Raw genomic sequence first — 20,919 nt, forward strand, 5'->3', positions numbered from 1 at the left:
GGCAGCCATTGGAGGGTGAACCAACGGCAAAAGGAAGACCTTTCTCTCTATCTCTCTCTCTCACTGTCCACTCTGCCTGTCAAAAAAAAATAAAAAAATAAATAAATAAAAAATAAAAAAAAAAATAAAAAACAGAGACTAGGGGAGAAGCAGAGAGAGAGAGAGAGAGAGAGATCATTAATTCACTCCTTCACTCTCCAAATGGCTTCAATGGCCAGAGCTGTATGAGGCTGTAGCCAGGACCCTAGAAGTCCATCCAGGTCTCCTGTGTTGGTGGAAGGAACCCTGGTCCTTTGGTCATTTGCTGCCTTCCCTGGTACATTAGCAGGTAGCCGAGTTGGAAGTGGATCAACCTGGACTCAGAAGTAGGATGCTGGCTTCACAGGCAGTGGCTTAACCCACTGCACTTCAATACTAGCCCCCGACTGTACATTTTTAAAATTCTTTAGCAGCCGTTGCTACCACATAAGATTTTCTTGTCTCTTGATGGATTGACTTACAGATACTTGTGTTTTTTTTTTATGTTTCATTCTGAGGATAAAAGAAAAGAAAACCTCTTTTTTTTTTTCCTCTTACCTCTAAAGGAATAAAGTAAAATGAGAAAAATGGTAACAAGCTCTGGATGAAATAGTTCATAGTTGGGGAAAAGGAAGAATGTGGGAAAGTAAGGAATGGGAAGCAACTCCTGTGCTCCTGAGGCCAAAGGTGACACTTTCAAGTAGAAATTGCTGCTTTTGTGTCGAGTGTCCACAGTACAAAGTAAAGAAGAAACTTAAAAGCTGTTAGAGTTGAAAAAGGCACCCAGGACGGCTTGTACAGTTAGAGCAGAGGTGAGACAGAATGGAATTTATTTTTATTTCTTATTATGAACTTTCTACAATAATCCTTTAAAACTATTTTAATTAAATATAGACAAGTTGAATAGTTTTATGCATGGCAGTTCAACAACTACAATTTTTTGTATATTTTTGAAATAATTCAAAGTATGAGTTTGCCAAGTCGGATTGACAGGAAGCAGAGATCATCATCAGTGCTAAATTCTCCTCAAACACAAAGGGTACTGCCAATCACAAGGCACCAGCAGAACATGGAGGCATCTGAGATTCCCAACAAAGCGCCCTGTTCTCTCTCCCTACAATGTGGTGTCGTCTTTGTCAAGCATAACCTATGAGGTTTCAGTGATGGAGATGGGAGCCAAAGATATTTAAACAGTATTTTGGCATTCAGTTTTACGTGTCAATTGCACTGGATCACGAGGAGCCTAGATATGTGGTCCATCACTATTCTGGTATATCCATAATGAGGTTTCTGGATGGGATTAACATTTGAATAAATAGAAGGAGTAAGCTGATGAGGACCTCATCCCAAACTGAATCCCTGAATAGAACAAAAGGGCTACCCTCCTGCAGCGTGTAGAAAGACATCCTCCTGGCTGACGGCTGTGAGCTGGGACATTGGTGTCTTGACATGGGCTCTCCTGGTTCTCCAGCTTTGTGTGTCTTGAGATTGCTCAGATCCTATGACTTTGAGAAAAATCCTTCGTAACATATCCTTATATATTGTTTCTGCTGCAGAAACTCAGACTACTGCAAGTACAATGTCATGTGAAAAATGAAACATCTCCCTCGTGTACCACAGTTATTACATAGCACTCGTGACATTTTCTACTAAGCTATGCCCATCAACCATCAAATTTGAAGTTTATTTAACATATATATCCTGTTAAAACTTATTGTTGAAAAGGCTTGTCCATTACATCCATTATCTCTTTTGCTCATAAATACCATAGTGTGTTTACCAAGAGGTCTGAGAAATGTATATTTAAAGGGGAATTTGCCTTGGTCAGATTGTCCTCATGGGTGTGTCTGGGAAGGTCAGAAAATGGGTCACAGAATCGCAGCCAAGCTGTCTTCCCAGGCTCTCGTTACATGTCAGAAAATGGCCCTCAGATCACAGAGGAGAGCCACAGGATGTTCCTGCGTTCAGCTGCTCCTTCTCCAACATAGGAAAGATTGCACAGCCTTTTCCAGTCCAAGTGGTAGTCAGTCCACTCTTACGACCCCGGTAACATGCGGAGCTTGTTTGTAGAGGAACGTTCCTAGAGAAGTAAAGTGTCCGTATGTGAATGCAGAAAGAAGTGGGGGTGCAGACACAGGAGGCTGCAGAGAAGGTCCCTGAAGAGCCAGAGGAAAGTGCAGAGCATTGCATCTTGTGTGAGGTAGTCCTTGCACTTGCACCTCCCATTCCAGGCCTAGGAGAGATACGTGTACAGAAGAACAGGAAATGCCGGTGTCTGGCTGAAGAAATGGCTCATCTGGCTTTCTAGGCCATTGAATCAAGATCCACAAACATAGCAGATGAACCAACACATGGCATCTTCTTTCCAACACACATGGACACATAAGAACATGCACACATTAAACAATTCTCATTATACAAGTAAATGTAAATGACTAAGCAGAATTAGTGGTCCCCATAAAGAGGGTAGAGGATAAGATTTCCCAGCTTTTTCCATGATTGCTTAGTTATAGAGAGTGTCACCAAAGATTATAATATCAAAAGTCAAATATCCCAGCATCACAAGAAGCAGAATCCCACATATTGTTTCTGACATCTTATTCATGTAAAAGAAACTTATGTGAAGAAATATTATTTAATCCCTGAAGGATAACTTTTTTTGACTAACAGATTTCAATTACTTTCTATTTCAAATTCTTGTTTATGTTGATAAAGAAAAAGATAGTCTAATTTTAAGGGCTAGGAAATACTCTTACAATGTTGATATGTGGCTTTGAATTATGGAAATTTATAGAAATTAAAAGTTCTGGTAGTGAGCAAGACACTTTAAATGCTCCACCATTTGTTTTGTTTTTAAAAATTTTGATTTAAGCAAAAGGTACTCAAAATGATACTACAAAAGTACATATTGGTAATAAGAAGTACTTGACACAGAACTCCAACTTACATAGATTCTAAAACTATGAAATTATATAAGTGCATAAATTTGTGCAAAATTGACATTTCTCATTTTACTAAAATTAATGCTAGGGAACCTATAACTTCATTAAAAATGTGTTTCTCCCCTTACACGCAATTAAAGCTAAAAGTTTATGTTTTTCCTTGAAGGAGGGAGTAAAGTTTTAGGCTATATAGACATTCACTCTTTAAAAAAAAAGATTTACTTATTTATTATTTGAATGTCTGTTACACAGAGAAAGAAGGAGAGGCAGAGGGAGAGAGAGAGGTCTTCCATCTGCTGGTTCACTCCCCAAATGGCCACAATGGCTGGAGCTCTGCCGATCTGAAGCCAGGAGTCAAGAGCTGCTTCCTGGTCTCCCTTGCAGGTGCAGGGGCCCAAGGACTTGGGCCATCTTTCACTGCTTTCCCAGGCCACAGCAGAGAGCTGGGTCAGAAGTGGAGCAGCCAGGACTGGAACCAGCACCCATGTGGGATGCCGGTGCTGTAGGCAGTGGCTTTACCCACTACACCACAGCACCGGCTCATTCACCAACTCTTAATGCTAGTTTATATCTGAAAGCACAAAATTCTTCAACTTATTGTAGGACACCAGTTGGTAGGGCACACACTTTGGATAGAAGTGTTTGTTTAAACTGTTTTTCTTTATTGGAAATGTGCTTAATTTTTTCTAATTTAAACTTTATTGTAAATAAAATAAGCAATTCATATTTTAATTGAAAAAAATTGTGAATACAACTAGTCATTTCCAATTACATATTCAATGGTGGTAATAAATTTTAATTAATATTATCAAAGGAGTATTACACTTTAAAATGGGCTGTTTTATATAATTACATGCATAAACAATAATTATATATAAATAAGATACAATGGTGCTTCAAAAAGTTCAATAAAAATGAAACTAATGATACGTTTATTTTGCACCAAAATTATTTGAAATTTCAGAAACTTTTGAAGACCTCTTGTTTGCTGACAAACTGACATATGCTGTAAAAAGATACATATATCCTTTGTGCAAGCAAATAGTATTCTATCAATATATTAAAATTTATCCCTGCTTTCCATTTTAAAAATAGATTTTTATGTCAGGTTACTGTCACAAGACTTCCCTTCATGATTATTTAACATTTATACTAGATAAATTATACCAATTCAATTCAAGTTAGTTTCTATTGTGTAAGTTAGAAATTTAACACTTTTAGGAATACAGACCTGCTGAACTCAAAATATAATTTTGTTAAATGCACCTGCAAAGTATGCCTCTAATGTATTTATTTTTTATTTTTAAAGAGAATTTTTCTCTTTTGTGAGATTATTTAAAATACAGAATTACAGAGAGCTACGACTGGGTAAATAACACGAGCTCACAAGATCTTAAACATAAGCAGTTACAACTCCTTCATTCAGCCCTGTTTTCTTCAGTTCATCATCAGAATTACTGTCTGCTAAGATTTGCTAATAAATGAATGCAACTAAATCCGCCCGTAGTTCTCAGTGTACTGGTGATGCACTGGTGATTTTAATGCTTTGGATAAAATCAGAATGCCGGCATCTCCTTCCATTTTGGAGACTGGAGCCACTTGCTTTATATCATGTCCAGAATCACATGGCAGGACCAGTTTTTCCTCACATATTTATTGCTTCAAATGAAAGAGGACAATACTAAAAAGTAAGAGAGTAGACAAAATTATTTTTGTCAGATATTAAAAGCTGAACTTACTAACACTAACAAAACAAAACACTATATTGATTCCATGTAATGCACATAGTTAATCATGTTCTATTGTAGCTGTATCAGAGTTAGTGAACTGAAAGATTTTATTTCTAATTTATAGCAGCCCAATTAATTATTACTATCATAATTCAATATCAATAACTCAGTATAAGAATGTAGAATGCCTAGTAGTTGAAGTAGAAGTTGCTTTTGAAATCAATGTTATTTTCCCCTGAAGAGTGTAGGCCCCTCTCTCGAATGTACTTTTAATTTTATTTATTTATTCTCATATTATTTGAAAGGAAGAGAGAAAGGAACAGACAGAGCAAGATCTTCCATCCACAGATTCACTCCTCAATTGACCACAAAAGCCTGGATAAGTCCAAGCCAAATCCAGAAACCTGGAAGTCAGTCTGGGTCTCCCACATGGGTGTCAAGGACTCAAGTGCTTGAGCCAGCATCTATTGCTTTCCAGGGTGCGTGTTAGTAGGAAGTGGGATCAGAAGCAGGATAGCCAGAAATCAAACCAGGAACTCTGATAAGGGATGTGAGTTCCTCAAGCAGGGACTTAACTGCTATGCCAAAAGCCAGACCCCAAATTGATTGATGGATTTAGTTAATTATTTTCTTTGTAGCTTTATTTATTTGTTATCTTCCTGCATACATCCAGACCCACTTATAAGAAGAATGGCATACTGGAGGAAATTTTAGAAATATTTCAATATGTAAACATCATCTCGATTAAATCAGATTTTTGAAGTGAAGGCCAGGTCTCAGCTATTATTTTTGATGATCGTAAGTAACTCCAAAGTACAATAAAAATTATACAACATCTGTTAGTGAATAAATTCAATTATAGGCAAAATTGGTTATCTTTATTAAACAAAAAAAAAGTTTGAGGAGCCAGTGCTGTGGTGTAGCATGTAAAGCTGCCGCCTGCAGTTCTGGCACCCTATATGAGTGCTGGTTTGAGTCTTGGATGCTCCACTTCCAATCTAGCTCTCTGCTATGACCTGGAAAGCAGTAGAAGATGGCCCAAGTTGCTGGGCCCCTGCAGCTGCATGGGAGACCTGAAAGAAGCTCCTGGCTCCTGGCTTCAGATTGGTGTAGCTCCGGCCATAGCAGCCATTTGGGGAGTGAATCAGCAGATGGAAGCCCTCTCTCTCTGCCTCTGCCTCTCTGTAGCTCTGCCTTTCAAATACATAAATAAATCTTTTAAAAATACAAAGACAATAAATGATTCCTTATTTTCATTTACTTCCTATATTTTTTTTAAATTTTTATTTATTTATTTATTTTTTTGACAGGCAGAGTGGACAGTGAGAGAGAGAGAGACAAAGAGAAAGGTCTTCCTTTTTGCCGTTGGTTCACCCTCCAATGGCTGCCGCGGCTGGCACACCGCGCTGATCCGATGGCAGGAGCCAGGTACTTATCCTGGTCTCCCATGGGGTGCAGGGCCCAAGTACTTGGGCCATCCTCCACTGCACTCCCTGGCCACAGCAGAGAGCTGGCCTGGAAGAAGGGCAACCAGGACAGAATCCAGCACCCCGACCAGGACTAGAACCTGGTGTGCCAGCGCCGCAAGGTGGAGGATTAGCCTACTGAGCCGCGGCGCCGGCCTACTTCCTATATTTTTAAAACATCCTCACATCTTTTTGCTTTTGCAAATTTGGGCTTTTATGGAATCAAATTTCTTACAAGATATGAAGTAATAAATAGTTATGATAAAATTGGGGTAAACTCAAATTATGAATCTGGTGTTCTTTTTTCTGTATAAATATCAGAATTTATTTTTATTTTATTTGTAAAGAATAAACAGATAGTATATATGTGACAGACAGGGAACAATCTTCGACCCACTAACTCACTTCCTCAATTCCTGACAATAGCCAGGGCTGAGTCAGGTCAGTATCAGGAGGCCAGAAATCCATCGTGGTCTCCCTCTTGGGTGGTGGGGATTACATACCCACGTCATCACCTGCTGTCTCCCATGATGCACATTAGCAGGGAGATACATGGGAAACAGAGCTGGGACTCAAATGAGGCATTCAGATACTGGATGTGGGCACCCCAAGTGATGATTTCATTGCTGCACCAAATGCCAAGTCCACATTTTTCTCTTTTATTTCCCCTTTCTTTCGATCCTTTGGAAATGCACAGCTAATTTTAATAATTTGGCCATAATAGAAAATACTTAATGTGAAAAAGAAATTCAGGTTTTGCTGTATGCATAGGTATTGTGTTAATGCTTCATATTAAAACATGGAAAATATTTACAATTGGTAAGAGTTTTGGTAAGAGATAAAATATCACTAAAATATTCTCATGAGAAATGAAAAGGAAGTGAAAAGCCTCATGAAATAGCATTCAAAGAGTCTTTTGATGGCAGGGCATCATACTCACAGAGACAGATGAAAGGCAAAGAATTCTTTGTAGCCTCTGGCTGCAAAAAACACACAGCTGTCTCAGAGAAGGTGGCACTCAGGATAGTGTAACGGCAAACCCAACCAGAGCTATACAAGAGAACTTCTGTGTCACAAAAAGGGTGGGGTCAGCTTGGTGTCCTGGGCTCCCTGTGAGTTAATAAATCGAAGAATTTCATGGATTTTAGTACAACAGAGCTGTCCCTGTTTGACGGGTACCTGGCTGAGAATTGAACTCTGATGGATAAGAGGTAGGAGTATACCATAGATTTCCCTTGTGGGTGTGAACTTGGTAAGATAAGATATTGGAAGGGGATCTCAGCAGACTGCTATAGAAATGCGACTGAGAATTTTTAGCCATGACTTCCGAACTGAGTCAGAAAAGAACTTGCAAATCATTGTATTAAAATAAACCTCTTGAGGTTCTGACCTCTGTTTTAAGCTCAATTATTTGTGGAGTTTTTGAGCAGCCTGAGTAATGGAGGAAACTTCCAAACAGTGAGGCATGACTTACCCTAAAAAGTAGAGAAAAACATTTTATAATTAGAGTAATAAGGAAGACCAAGTAGACTCATGAGGAGCTGTTGAAGGCCAACTTACAGTGGACTTCCTTTTGTTTGCTGTAAAAAAGAATACATCGATCAGAGCAGTAATGTTGATTGAATCATGGAGTGCACTGGATGTGTGGGTTATGTGTGTTATAGTAAGAATACAAATACTTCCATAACTACTAAATCATAAAATACGTATCTATTGTGAAAAATCATTTTTGTAAGGTTTTCTGATTTTGACAGGCCTTATATTTGTTGTACTTTAAAAACATGAGATACCAAAGTGGGACACTTGAAGATTAGCATCAATAGTCTTTGATTGATAGATTAGAAAGATGGTACCTACAACAATTTCAGCAAGCCCCAAGTGGTAGGGAATCCCAATATTATACACATGAATTCAGCATATCAATGACATTTACCAAAGGGGAGAAGAATGGTTAACACATATATAATGGGAAGGTCAAAGTCAAAGAAAGCTCAAATGCATCAGTATGATTTAGGTTTCAGGGGCAGAGGAAGAGCAAAGTAGAGGCGCTGAGAGTCCTTGTTTGTCATGAATACAATATTGCCCTGGGGTTTTTTGTAAGTGGAGAATTACCTCTCATTTACCTCCCTTTAGGCAAATGCGAATTACTAAAGAAGGGATGAGTGGAGAAAATGATTTTTTGTTGTGTGTAGGTCCAGGATGTGAAGTCATCCATTAGTCACTAAGTATTCAGGAAACAGGAGAGAAGCTGCCACCCGTCTTACAGGGGTGCCCCAGATCATGGATAGGAGGCAGTTTAGAAGAAGTTTGAATTTTCCATCTCAGGGACAGTGCCAATTGGATGACAGTGTGCTGTGGGATAAGTGGAATCAGGCTAATGGCAAGTCCACTGGTTACAGATAGTCAATGCATGGCAACTATCTCAGTTAAATATATGAATATGTTAACAATGTAAACACTCAAGGCACAAGATGGTGGGCTTGCATCTTGGAAAGCAAACCACATAGGCGCTGTTCTGTTGGAAAAGACTGTTAAACTAGTAAAATTTGTTTCCCAATTTAGTTTCCAATCAATCCATATTTTGGACTGGCTGGTTTGTGAGGGCAGAAATCTCATAACCAGCCACCTCTGAATCTAAGGCCTCCGAGACTACCTCTGATGGGACTGGAGTTTGTAGTGTTCCTCTGAGAAAAAAAAATTACCTCCCATTATGCAGTGTTAGCCCATGAGTTTATTGATCATCAGTAGCACTTAGTGCCCATGCACACTGCCATGGGGTTTTATCTTGTTTGGGTAGTTAGGTCACTGAGGCTCTGCTTAGGAGGATTCAGGAAGAAGGTATTCATTCTCTTGTCCTATCTGAATTATACAATTGGCCATTGCTTTCCATGAATGCAATCCATGATATCCACTGAGGTCTGAGGATGGAAAGTTCCTAACACCATCAATGACACAGCCAGCAGCAATGCAAATGAGTGAGGCTTCTATCCTCACCTGAAAAATATCTGCAACAAGACCAGGGTGCCCGGAAGAGCCCAAGCGAAATCTTCCTTTACAAGTGGTCACCTGGAATATATTTAGAGTTCTGCCTAAATATGATCGACACCAATGCCAAAGAAGGGACAGTTCCTGGTATAGGCCTCTGGCAAAGACAGACTTTGGCAGGAATTACACATGAATTGCAATCCTGTAAAGAACAGCTTAAGTTGCCTTTTGCTCCAGTTTCCTCTGAAGTGGTCCCCAACCTGGGAAAGCATTTGATTCTGTCCACACTTAGCCAATTAGCACTGTTAATTTTGAATATACAGATACCAAAGGAATATTAGTAAAGACAATTTAAATAGCCACTAAAAGATACAATGGTGGACAACACCAGTTACAGAACAAGCCCATCTGCAGGCAGGCAGGTCCATCCCAGGCTGCTATTTCTTGATCTGGCCTTAACTAGTACACCAAAAATATTCTTCTTAAGCAGTTATCCATGATCAGTAGTCTTGGGCATGCCATTTGGTCACCTCATTAAATGATATTAAAAATGCAGAGATTCTTTAGGTGGCAACACATTTGGGTAAATGAAAGCCAGACCTACTTGTTACTTGTAGTTCAAAATGAAAGAAAGCTGCCAGTTGTAGCCAAGAAGAGGTACTCCAGGAACAACTCGGAGAAGGTTGCCTTTGAATGGCAAGCTGAGTGAGGTTGGCTGGGTTTCCTGGGCTCCCTGTTTGTAGGCTCATTAGGATAATTTCCTGAGTGCCGGGCATAGGAACCATGCCTACTTGCCTAGTACCTTGCTTCAGAATGAGGAAGATTATTTTGGAGCTTCCACTTGGAGAGTGTAATACATATCAACTCTTCAACAGTTATGTGCTCAATACTGATAGCATAAACCTGGGTAAGATGCAAAATGCTAACAGACTAGAGAAGCCATGAGAAATAGAACCAGGTGGTTTCACATCTATTGTATTATTTCAATAGATGCTTCTTGTCCTTTCTTCTATTGAAGGGTGGATAGGTATTAAACTTTCCAAGAGGCAGTTACCTCCAAAGTGACCTCCTTTACCACTGCCAAGTTTTGAGAGATGGAAAACAAAACAAACAGAAAGGATAATGCCAAAACATTTACCTTATTACTATTAAGATTCAAGTTGCTGAGTGTATACACACACACACACACACACACACAGATGGAGTTACTAATGGCAAACTCCTAGGCAAAATAGACATATCCATTCACTGACAGGGTACACTGGATGGAGGGAAGAAACTTGGAATGCGAAGAATTAGTAAGCCTGGCATTATTCTAATTGAACTTCATTCCCATAATGAAATGGCTGTGAGTGAGTTCTATTACCAGGCTCCACAACTGTATTGTGGAATTGAAAATAAAACAGTGACATTGCCTTAAAGAGAAGGTTCACTGCAAGAAAGAGGAACAAGGTTACTGGAAAATAATGATATAAGGATACCATCAGCATTTTGTTCCCAATAGGTATTATTAATTTAAAATATGTATTAATATATTAAATATTAATTTTCCAAAATGACTTTCATTCTATACATAAATTGAATTTCTTCAGTGGTCATTCATGTGTAGCAAATGTAACATTCTAGCTAGCTAATGCTAAATTATTTAATTTTAGACTGCACTGTTTTATTTTGTGCCTTCTCTCCAACAAAGGTCTTTGGTTTCTGTGAACCAATAGGGAATTCTTATAACAATGAATCAGTTACTAAAGCCTAAAATTACGAACACAGCAACTCACAAGTTGCTTAGCAACAGTCTAGTCTACTGAAGCTTAATTTTGGATCAGTTAACCCTGAAGGAATTGCAAAATTAATTTTTCTTATTGGAATGTCTGTAGATGGTTGGCATCCTAGCTCTAAAATGCTTTTCTCGCCTTTCAATTTTTCAGTTTTTCATGGTTTCTCTCAAGCATCAAATTATGTGTATTGTTACATTTCTCAGTATTTGTTATAAAAATAAATATTTTATTTGATATTGTAAGTGTCCAAAACATTTGAGAGAAATCAAACCTTTTGTGAAGAAAATGTCTTAAAATGTGACACTTTTCTATTGATGCATTTCACAGCTGGAGAGGATGACAAGAGTAGTTCACTGAAGGCTATTCTTATATTATTCCCAGTGAAGCCCATGGCTTAATATCTTCCATAAACATCTGTTCTGAAAAATTCTCACCCACTCTTCTGCCAACTGGAGAGGCAATGCTAAAACAACAACAACAAAACAAAACAAACACAAAAAAGCACCATATAAATCTAGAGACATTTGTCCAAACCCACTATTTCAGCTGTCAAATATGCAATCACCAGAACAAATTCTTCCTTTCTTGACTTTAAATGATGTCAACAAACATAAAAATGTTTCTATTTTCATTACTGTCATGAAAATACAAAAATGAAAGAAAAAACATTTTAACTTTTCGAGTAGCTCTAATTTTTTATAAAATGATCCTCCTTGAGAAGATTTTAGGGTTGGCATTGTTAAGCTGCTTCTTGGATTACCTGTATCCATTTCAGAAAGCTGTTTGGAGTTCCAATTACTCTACTTCTGATCTAGCTCCATGCAAAAACAGAAGATGATGGCCAAAGTATTTGAGTTCCTGCCACTCATATGGAAACCTGGATGGAGTTCCTGGCTTCAGATTGGCCCAACCTTGACTGATTGTAGGCATTTGGGAAGTAACCAGTGGATAGATGATTTCTCTCTCTCTCTCTCTCTCTCTCTCTCTCTGGGACTTTCAATAAATAAATAATTTTAAAAATAAAAACAAGAAATTATTAAGCTTTTTCTAAGAAGACATCAAAAAATCTTTATGATGTGAATTTATATATCAGTAACTGCCATTGAAAAAGACTCCTATAGGGCCGGCGCCGTAGCTCACTTGGCTAATCCTCCACCTGCAGCGCTGGCACCCCGGGTTCTAGTCCCTGTTAGGGCACCGAGTACTATTCCCGGTTGCTCCTCTTCCAGTCCAACTCTCTGTTGTGGCCCGGTAGAGCGGTGGAGGATGGCCCAAATGCTTGGGCCCTGCACCCACATGGGAGACCAGGAGGAAGCACCGGCTCCTGGCTTTGGATTGGCACAGTGCGCTGGCTGTGGAAGCCATTATGGGAGTGAACCAACGGAAGGAAGACCCTTTTCTCTGTCTCTCTCTCTCACTATCTATAACTCTCTCTCTGCCTCTCTCTCTCACTGTCTAACTCTGCCTGTCAAAAAAATTAACTAATTAATTAATTAATAAAAAGAAAAAGACTCCTACATATATACATACATATATATTAAATAAATGTAAAATAGAATTTTGAAGCACCTAAAAATATTTTGGATAGGGTCTTCTGCAAGGTGCTCATAGCAACAAACTATTTTGAGTAAAGGCAATTTATATGTCTAGCTAATAGGTTTTTAATTTTTAAAACCTACTTAAAAATAAAATATGTCGAGTGTTATATGGAGATCTCCCTCCAAAATATTAGGAACAAATTGTAACAATAGATAATACTACAAAAGAAAAAAAAGAGAGAGAGAGAGAGGGAAGGAAGGAAGGAAGGAAGGAAGGAAGGAAGGAAGGAAGTTCCTAGCTGAAACATCGTTATTTGTGGAAAGCCCATTATTTGTGGGATTCCGCTACATAGAGCAGGGATGTCCTGAAAATGAAAATATATCTTTAAGGAACTAAAGAATGTTGAATGTTTCTCCAAAGTCCATGTGCTAAAGGTATGGTTCTTAGTGTGATTCTATTGGGAGAAACTATTAGAAGGTGGTGTATAATGAGAGACTGGGGCATGCACTTGGAAGGTGCTTCTCACTCTACCTTTTGAATTCCCACAAGAGGATTGTTATATAAGCCTGAATTTGGCCCCATGTAGTTCTCCCAGCTCCCTGACTTGCCATGCGGTCCTTTCTCTGTAGGATGTCAGCCACTGCCATCAGCCACCCTCACCAGACACCCTCCCATGTGGTCACCTAATGTATGACTATGAGCGAAATAGAAAATTTTTCTTTTAAACTGAGTTAGTTCAAGTGTTTTCTTGTAGTAATGAAAAGCTGACCAATATGGCCACTACCAAAGCCAATATCAAAAATAAGCTTCTGAAAACACACAGCAAATTTATCTGCCAAGCATAACCATCCCACTCTAGAGAATTTACCCAGAAGAAATTAAATCAGCATATAAATGAAGTATCTATACTTTCATGTTTATATCCGCTCAATTCACAACAGCTAAAATATAAATTCAATGTAGTTATCCACCACCTGATGACTAGATAAGAAAATAATGGAATGCTACTGGACTATAAAAAAGAATGAAACCAAGTCTTTTGCAACAAAATGGATGCAATTGAAGACCATTATGCTTAGTGAAATGAGCCAGTCATGACAAGACAAAATCCTATATGTTTTCAATTTTTTGTAACTAATATATGGAGTACAAAAAGCTGGGGCTCGTGCTGTGGTGCGGCGGGTTAAAGCCCTGGCCTGAAGTGCTGGCATCCCATATGGGCGCCGGTTCAAGATCCAGCTACTCCTTTTCCGATCCAGCTCTCTGCTGTGGCTTGGGAAAGCAGTAGAAGATGGCCCAAGTCCTTGGGCCCCTGCACCTACCTGGGAAACCCAAAAGAAGCTCCTGGCTTCAGACTGGCACAGTTCTGTCCGTTGCGGCCATCTGGAGAGTGAACCAGCAGATGGAAGACCTCTCTCTCTGTCTCTACCTCTCTCTGCAACTTTGTCTTTCAAATAAATAAAATAAATATTTAATAAAAAAGAGTACCAAAAGGTAATGTATATGAGTAAAATTAACATCTTGAGAATTGATTATTGATTGTAGCCATTGTCTATACTCCCGAGGACAAGTGATTCTCTGCTTACTACTTGTTGAGTTCTTTTTTTGGTGGAGGATTAGACCTGTGATTGTAAAGTTAATTGAAAGTATGTTATTGTGAAATTAAAATAAAAATAAGAAAGAAGTAGAGAGGGTAGGAGTGATCCAGAAAGGGAGGGAAGGTACATAGGAAGTATCATCAAATTCTGAAAATTGTATATATATATATTTTGGGTCCAGCGCTGTGATATAGTAGGCTAAGCCTCCTTTTGACTCACTGGCGTCCCATATCAGCCAGTTCATATCCTGGGTTTTCCTTGTCTGATCCAGCTCTCTGCTTTTGGCCTGGGAAAGCAGTGGAAGATGACCCAAGTCCTTGGGACCCTGAACTCACATGGCAGACTCAGAAGAAGCTCCTGGTTCTCGGCTCCTGGCTTCAGATCGGCCCAGCTCTGGCTGTTGCAGCCATATGAGAAGTGAACCAGCAGATGGAAGACCTCTCTGTTTCTCCCTCTTTCTGTAACTATCCTTCTCAAACAAACAAACAAAAATTTTAAAAACACAAGCTGTATATATTAAATACATGAAATCCATTCCCTTTATATAAATGAATTAATTAATTAGTTAAAAGGAATGGAGTTTCAACTATACTCCAAGAACGTTGAGTGTGTGCTATAAACTATTGTAGAACAGGGTGCTCTTATAAAGACTGAGTAATGTGTTCTTTGTTTAACGGGTTAAAATATTTTATCTGCCCTAGTCTAAATGTAGTAAGAATTATTTTTACTTATATTAGAGTTTCATGCTTCTTCAGGAAAGTTTAGAATATCAAGTTTAGGTGTTATTGGACTATGCTTGCTATAAAAGTTATGCATGTTTGCTCAACTTGGAAAATCAAAAACTAAAACACAAATCAAAGCAAAATAAAAATAATAAACCACAGGTCAAACCCACAGAGATAGTCACATAAACATTTATTTTATGAGTGTATGTCCATATTATTGTTATTTAAAGTGATATTACAGAACTCCTTAAATTATTTTTCACTTATATGTCATGCATACTTTTTCATGTCAGAAAGTATTTGTAAGGGAGGCAGCAGCCTCCAGGAGGCATTTGAATGGTGTCCTGGGTCGAGATGATTTAAGAGGCAACCACCTCTACAGCCAAGGAAGCAGACAAGAAAAAAAAAAAGATGGAAGAAGAAAAAGAGTAAAAGTAGCTGGATAGCAAGAACCCAAGAAAAAATTGGGGGCCTCAGTGGATGAGATTGCAAAACAGCTGTAAAGGCAAACCTTGGAAGAGAAAGCAAGATGATGATGATGTAGATACAAATGGTTATGGAGATGGAGCAACTAGAAAGAACAAGAAATAGATAGAGAGACAATCGAAAGTCCATGTAGACCCTCCCACAGTTCCAATATGTGACCAGTATCATAATGGTGTATCTCTAATCGAATAAGAACACAAATATACCCACCCATGTAAGACAGGCAAACTACTGCTTAGAGAACTACTAGTGATAGAATAAAAGAGAGTATTATATCCAGCTATTGAAGACATTTGGGAAGATCTTCAAGGAATTGCAGAAGCACATCAACAAATAAGAAAATAAGTAATGAGATACTGAACAAGCCTGGGATGGTCATGATAGAAATCTTTAGAAAGTTGGAACACTAGGCCAGCGCCGCAGCTCACTAGGTTAATCCTTTGCCTGCAGCTCCGGCACCCTGGGTTCTAGTCCTGTTTGGGGCGCCGGATTCTGTCCTGGTTGCTCCTCTTCCAGTCCAGCTCTCTGCTGTGGCCCGGGAAGGCAGTGGAGGATGGCCCAAGTGCTTGGACCCTGCACCCGCATGGGAGACCAGGAGGAAGACCCTGGCTCCTGGCTTTGGATCTGCTCAGTGAGCCGGCCATAGCAGCCATTTGGGGGGTGAACCAACAGAAGGAAGACCTTTCTCTCTGTCTCTCTCTCTCACTGTCTAACTCTGCCTGTCAAAAAAAAAAAAAAAATTGGAAGACTGTTCACAAAAGTAAATAAAAGAGAGTAGATTAAAGGTAACCCTGGCTTTTCCTAGTGGGTATTCTCTCAATAACTGTGCTTCCCACTGTACTCCCAATGCTAGTGGCACAATGGTGCTACAGTATGATGACATCTGTAAGGCAGACTTTGAAACACATATAAATGGTATAATTAATGACTGATTTTATCACCACTTTTGATCTTCAATGTGGCACGTTATTAAAAGCTATATAAGATGTCGCTGATGCTAGAGGAAGCTGTGCTGGAATGCATTAGTGATGTCATTCATAACTATAGAATCTTATGGAGTTGATAGATGGGAAAACACATCAAATGAAACTAGTTCATAATCTAAATATACATTCAATTGGGCCAAATAGAAGACAATCTGAGAAAACAGTGCCTGCTGTGAAAGGAAGGGAGGCAATGAGAATGGAGGAGGGAGAAATGTATGTCACTGAAACCTTCTGTAATACAGGAAAAGGAGCTATTTATGATGATACGAAGTATTCACATTACATGAAAGCATTTGATGTCAGACATGTACCATTAAGGCTTCCAAGAGAAAAACACTTGTTAAATGTCATCAAGGAAAACTTTGGTACCCTTACCTTCTGCTGTAGATGGCTAGATTGCTTGGGAAAGAGTAAATACTTGATGTTTCTGAAGAGCCTTTGTGACATGAATACTGTAGATCAGGACCCACATTGATGTGTTATTAAAAGATCATACACAACACAGCGTGTATATACCATACTGTTGCATTCAATATGTAAAGACGTGGTCAGCAGAGGATATAAACTTTTAAACCTAGTTCAAAGCCACATCAACATATTTATTTTTGAAGCTGTGGTAGAATACATTATGCCAGAATTAACTGGTGATGTGTTGTCTGTTTTAACAGTGGACCTATGCAATACTATTATCAGTTTTATATAAAATTAACCAGTGGCAAACCATATAATGCAATTATCAAGAAAAATGCTATAAATCTCAAATTAGTTAGGAATGTCTTAACGCATTTTGTTCTGAACACACAAAAGAGCTGTTTTCTGGATATTTATACAGCCATATTCTTCACTGAGTGCTTCAAATGGGTACATTCAGATCTATACCTTCTGGTGCTGATTTTTTTAACTGGCCTGTAGTTCATTTGCTAAAAAATAAAGACATTTAAAGACCTGAAAGAAGTAATAAATTTAATGCTGCAGAACACGTCATTATGTGGCTATGCAGATTCACTATTTTTACAACAATGATATTTCCAATACCTTATTATTTTAATATTATTGCAATAAACTTTCTTATAGATACTTCTTTGTCTGCACTGCTGTTGAATCTGATGATTTTTTTTCTTTGTTTAACTTGCTGTCTTGAAATAACTTTTGACCTACCAAGAAATGAAAAGTAGTTCAGTTTTTCTGTATACATTTCATCCAAGATTCCCCTAATTTTAAATCCTAAAGTACCATACAGCCATATCAAAACCAGAAAATTGACATTCATATAACATTAACCCTGTTACTCAGACTTCAACATTTGAGCCACTCATGGCCTTTTTATGATTCAAATCCAGCCCAGTCCACATCGCATTTCGTGGTCATTGTCTATTTTCTCCTCCAATTTATGACAGTTCCTCAATCTTATTTTGTCTTTCATGATTTGGGAACATTTAAAGAAAACTGATCATATTTGGTAGACGTGACCCCAACTGAAATTATTTCACAGATTCTCATTATTAGATGAGTTTATGTGTTTTGGATAAGAATACCAGAGGAGCATTGTGGAGCCAGTTTTAACACCTATCAGAAGAACATGTCCGAGTGTCCTAATTCTGGTGATGTTCACTTGGATGACTTCATTTACATGATATCTACCTGACTATCTTGTTATAAAGCTACTATTTTAGTGCTGGCGCTGTGGCTTGGTGGGTGAGGCTGCTGCCTGTGCTGCTGGCATCCCATATGGGTGCTGGTTAGAGTCCCAGCTGCTCCACTTCTGATCCACCTCTCTGTTGTGGCCTAGGAGGGCAGTGGAGGATGGCCCAGGTCCTTGGGCCCCTGCACCCATGTGGAAGACCAGAAGATGCTCCTGGCTCCTGGCTTCAGGTCAGCAAAACTCCAGCAGTTGCAGCCATCTGGGGATTGAACCTGCAGATAGAAGAACTCTCTCTCTCTCTCTCTCTCTCTCTCTCTCTCTCTCTCTGCCTTTTTTTTAACTCTGAGTTTCAAATAATTAGATGAATAATTGTCAGAAAAAAAATAAGCTGCTATTTCCTCTTGGTCACTATTAAGAATCTTCTGTGTGGTATTTTACACATGCTATTTGATATAATACTTTTATAAAATAATTTTAGCATCCATTAGTTCTTGTCAGCAAAAAGATGTATTTTGTATTTCCATAATTCCTTCCACATTTACTAACTGGAATTCTTTTGTAAGGAAAAGGTTTTTCTGCATCCTTATTAACTAATTCAGTTCTTTATCTATATCCATATGGATCTGTGCATATTTACTCTATACTACTCATTTCAATGTAATACTAAATTACTTATTTTATATACTAAGTTATCTTAGATTGGTGCAATGGGAGCTTCTTCAATGACTTATGTATCTTTTCCATAAAACTCCATTGTCTTTTGAAGACAGCCTTACTCTGATAGCAGAATACTTCAGGCACATCTTATACAATCTCAGCCCTAGCCAGAGGATCAGCAATTTCTCCAAATCAAGGTCTGGGACGAAGCATCCTCATTTGTAGTGTTGCTAAGGTTGTTTCTAGGCCATGTCAGCAGAATGGCCTAGGAAATAAAACTGTGTATAGTAATCCAATCCGATCCATAAATCCATATTTCTATAACACTCTAACTCTCTATATAAATAACCAAAACCATGAATTCATACTTATATCTTAATTCCAATCCAACCTACAGAGTCAAATTTACCTTTCTCTGTTTCACCATTTATAAATTTTTTCTTTCAAAATATACAAGAATACTTCAAAATTTTGTGGAAATGGAATTAAACTATGTTTATCTTGGAGCAAAACAGTTTTTAACTTCATGCATGAGTTCAAAAAGTTAAATAAATGCATTCATATAAAAAATAAATCATGGATTGAAAATTTTTCCTACCAAAATAAATTTATCTTTGAATTCCAGTTTTCTATGAATTCTTCAAAGTGCCCTAATATATATGTGGAATGAGCTCCAGAGGACAATGTTAGATAAAAGACAAAATACTGTATGTACACTTGCTTGTCCATTCTTGGTAAACACATAGGGTTGTTTCAGAATAACAAAGCAAACTTCTATTTGAAACATGCTTAGTAACTAGAATAGGGTATCTAGGTACAGTTCTTCTTAGGTATTCTATCAGACCACAAAATAGCATTTTCCAAAATTGCCATGATTAGATTTTTATCAGCTACTATAATGTGGTTATATTAATGGTTCATAATTTAGTTCATTTGCAGCTCATTTTACTCTATTTTAGATTTCCCTCATTTTGTACTGATTTCATATATTTTCTTAATTTTCATATCTGTGAACCATTACCAGAGCCTATTTGTCATAACTATATGAAGGGGCTTCAAAGAGTTCTTGGAAAATTCATACTTTCTCAAAATTCTATTTTTCCATAACTTTGGGGCCTCCTCATACAAAAAGGTAGCAGATACATTCAGAGTGCTACTATTTGCCCCTATAGCCTCAGCCTCAGTTATCTGCTTGCCCTCTTCTGTTTTCTCACACCCCTGTAAGTGATTACTCTTGTTAGAGTCTAACTTATTTGAACTGCACTTCTTTTGCACAAAAGGGGAGCAATTATCTGTTTTCTTTTAGCCCTTTCTGTTCTACTTAGTGGGTCACATATAAGAGATATTGTGACATTTTTATACCTCACATTATATTGTGTAGTTCATTCCGTGCAATGTCATAGATTCCTTCTTCATTTGTTCACACAGCTATAAGTACTCCATGGTACAGAGCTGTTGTAGGTGATCCACAACTCTGAACTTATATGGGTATTCATTTTTTTCTCAATATTTCAAAGTCACATATAATGTTGCCATGAACAGTCTTATGCATTTGTATTGTCAAATTTAGAGTCTATTTTAGTGCAGCAACCTAAAACTGATATTATTTATTTAAAAGTTGTCTTTTAAATCTATATTTCTGAAAACCTCTATTGCTTTATTTCTAGGTCAGTATATATTTTAAGGACTTTGAATTCATAATATCAATCTTTCTGAAAGTTGTATGTTTCTAAGTACTATACAGAATAGATTAAATGCAGAGAAGGATGCAGACTACAAGGAAGTGCATGTGAAACATTTGAAAGGAGTAAGTAAGTTTTAAGGTTAGTTAGACAGAAATGGGAATATAAAAAAAAGAAAGATTACTAAAAACAGGGGCCGCCGCTGTGGCACAGTGCGTTGATGCCTTGGCTTGAAGCACCGGCATCCCATATGGGCGCCGGTTCGTGTCCCGGCTGCTCCACTTCCCATACAGCTGTCTGCCATGGCCTGGGATGGCAGTGGAGGATGGCCCAAGTCATTGAGCCCCTGAACCCACATGGGAGGCCCAGAGGAGGCTCCTGGCTCCTGGCTTCAGATTGGTGCAGCTCTGCTGTTGTGGCCATCTGGGGAGTGGGCCAGCAGATGGAAGACCTCTCTCTCTGTCTCTACCTCTCTCTGTAACTCTGTCTTTCAAATAGATAGAGTAAATCTTAAAAAAAAATGAATCAGCCTTCACCCTGACTGTTGATGAGCAACTTGATATGTTATCCCTCTTAGTATTTTTTTTTGTTTGTTCTACTTAATACTTTTGGTTGAATACTGTAATCAATACACAATTATTCTTAAGTGCTGAACCTTAACTGAAAAGTGATCACTGTTAAATAT

General features: G+C 38.2%; 1 pseudogene; it reads left to right on the forward strand.

Moving 5' to 3' along the window:
- The first annotated feature begins 1,881 nt into the window (after nt 1-1,881).
- On the forward strand, nt 1,882-16,956 carry LOC100347421 (methionine aminopeptidase 2-like; annotated as a pseudogene).
- The last annotated feature ends 3,963 nt before the right edge of the window (nt 16,957-20,919 follow it).

The sequence above is a fragment of the Oryctolagus cuniculus genome, chromosome 8 (genome assembly GCF_051225735.1).
Source record: "Oryctolagus cuniculus isolate XC-2025 breed Fujian yellow rabbit chromosome 8, ASM5122573v1, whole genome shotgun sequence".
Classification (NCBI taxonomy): domain Eukaryota; kingdom Metazoa; phylum Chordata; class Mammalia; order Lagomorpha; family Leporidae; genus Oryctolagus; species Oryctolagus cuniculus.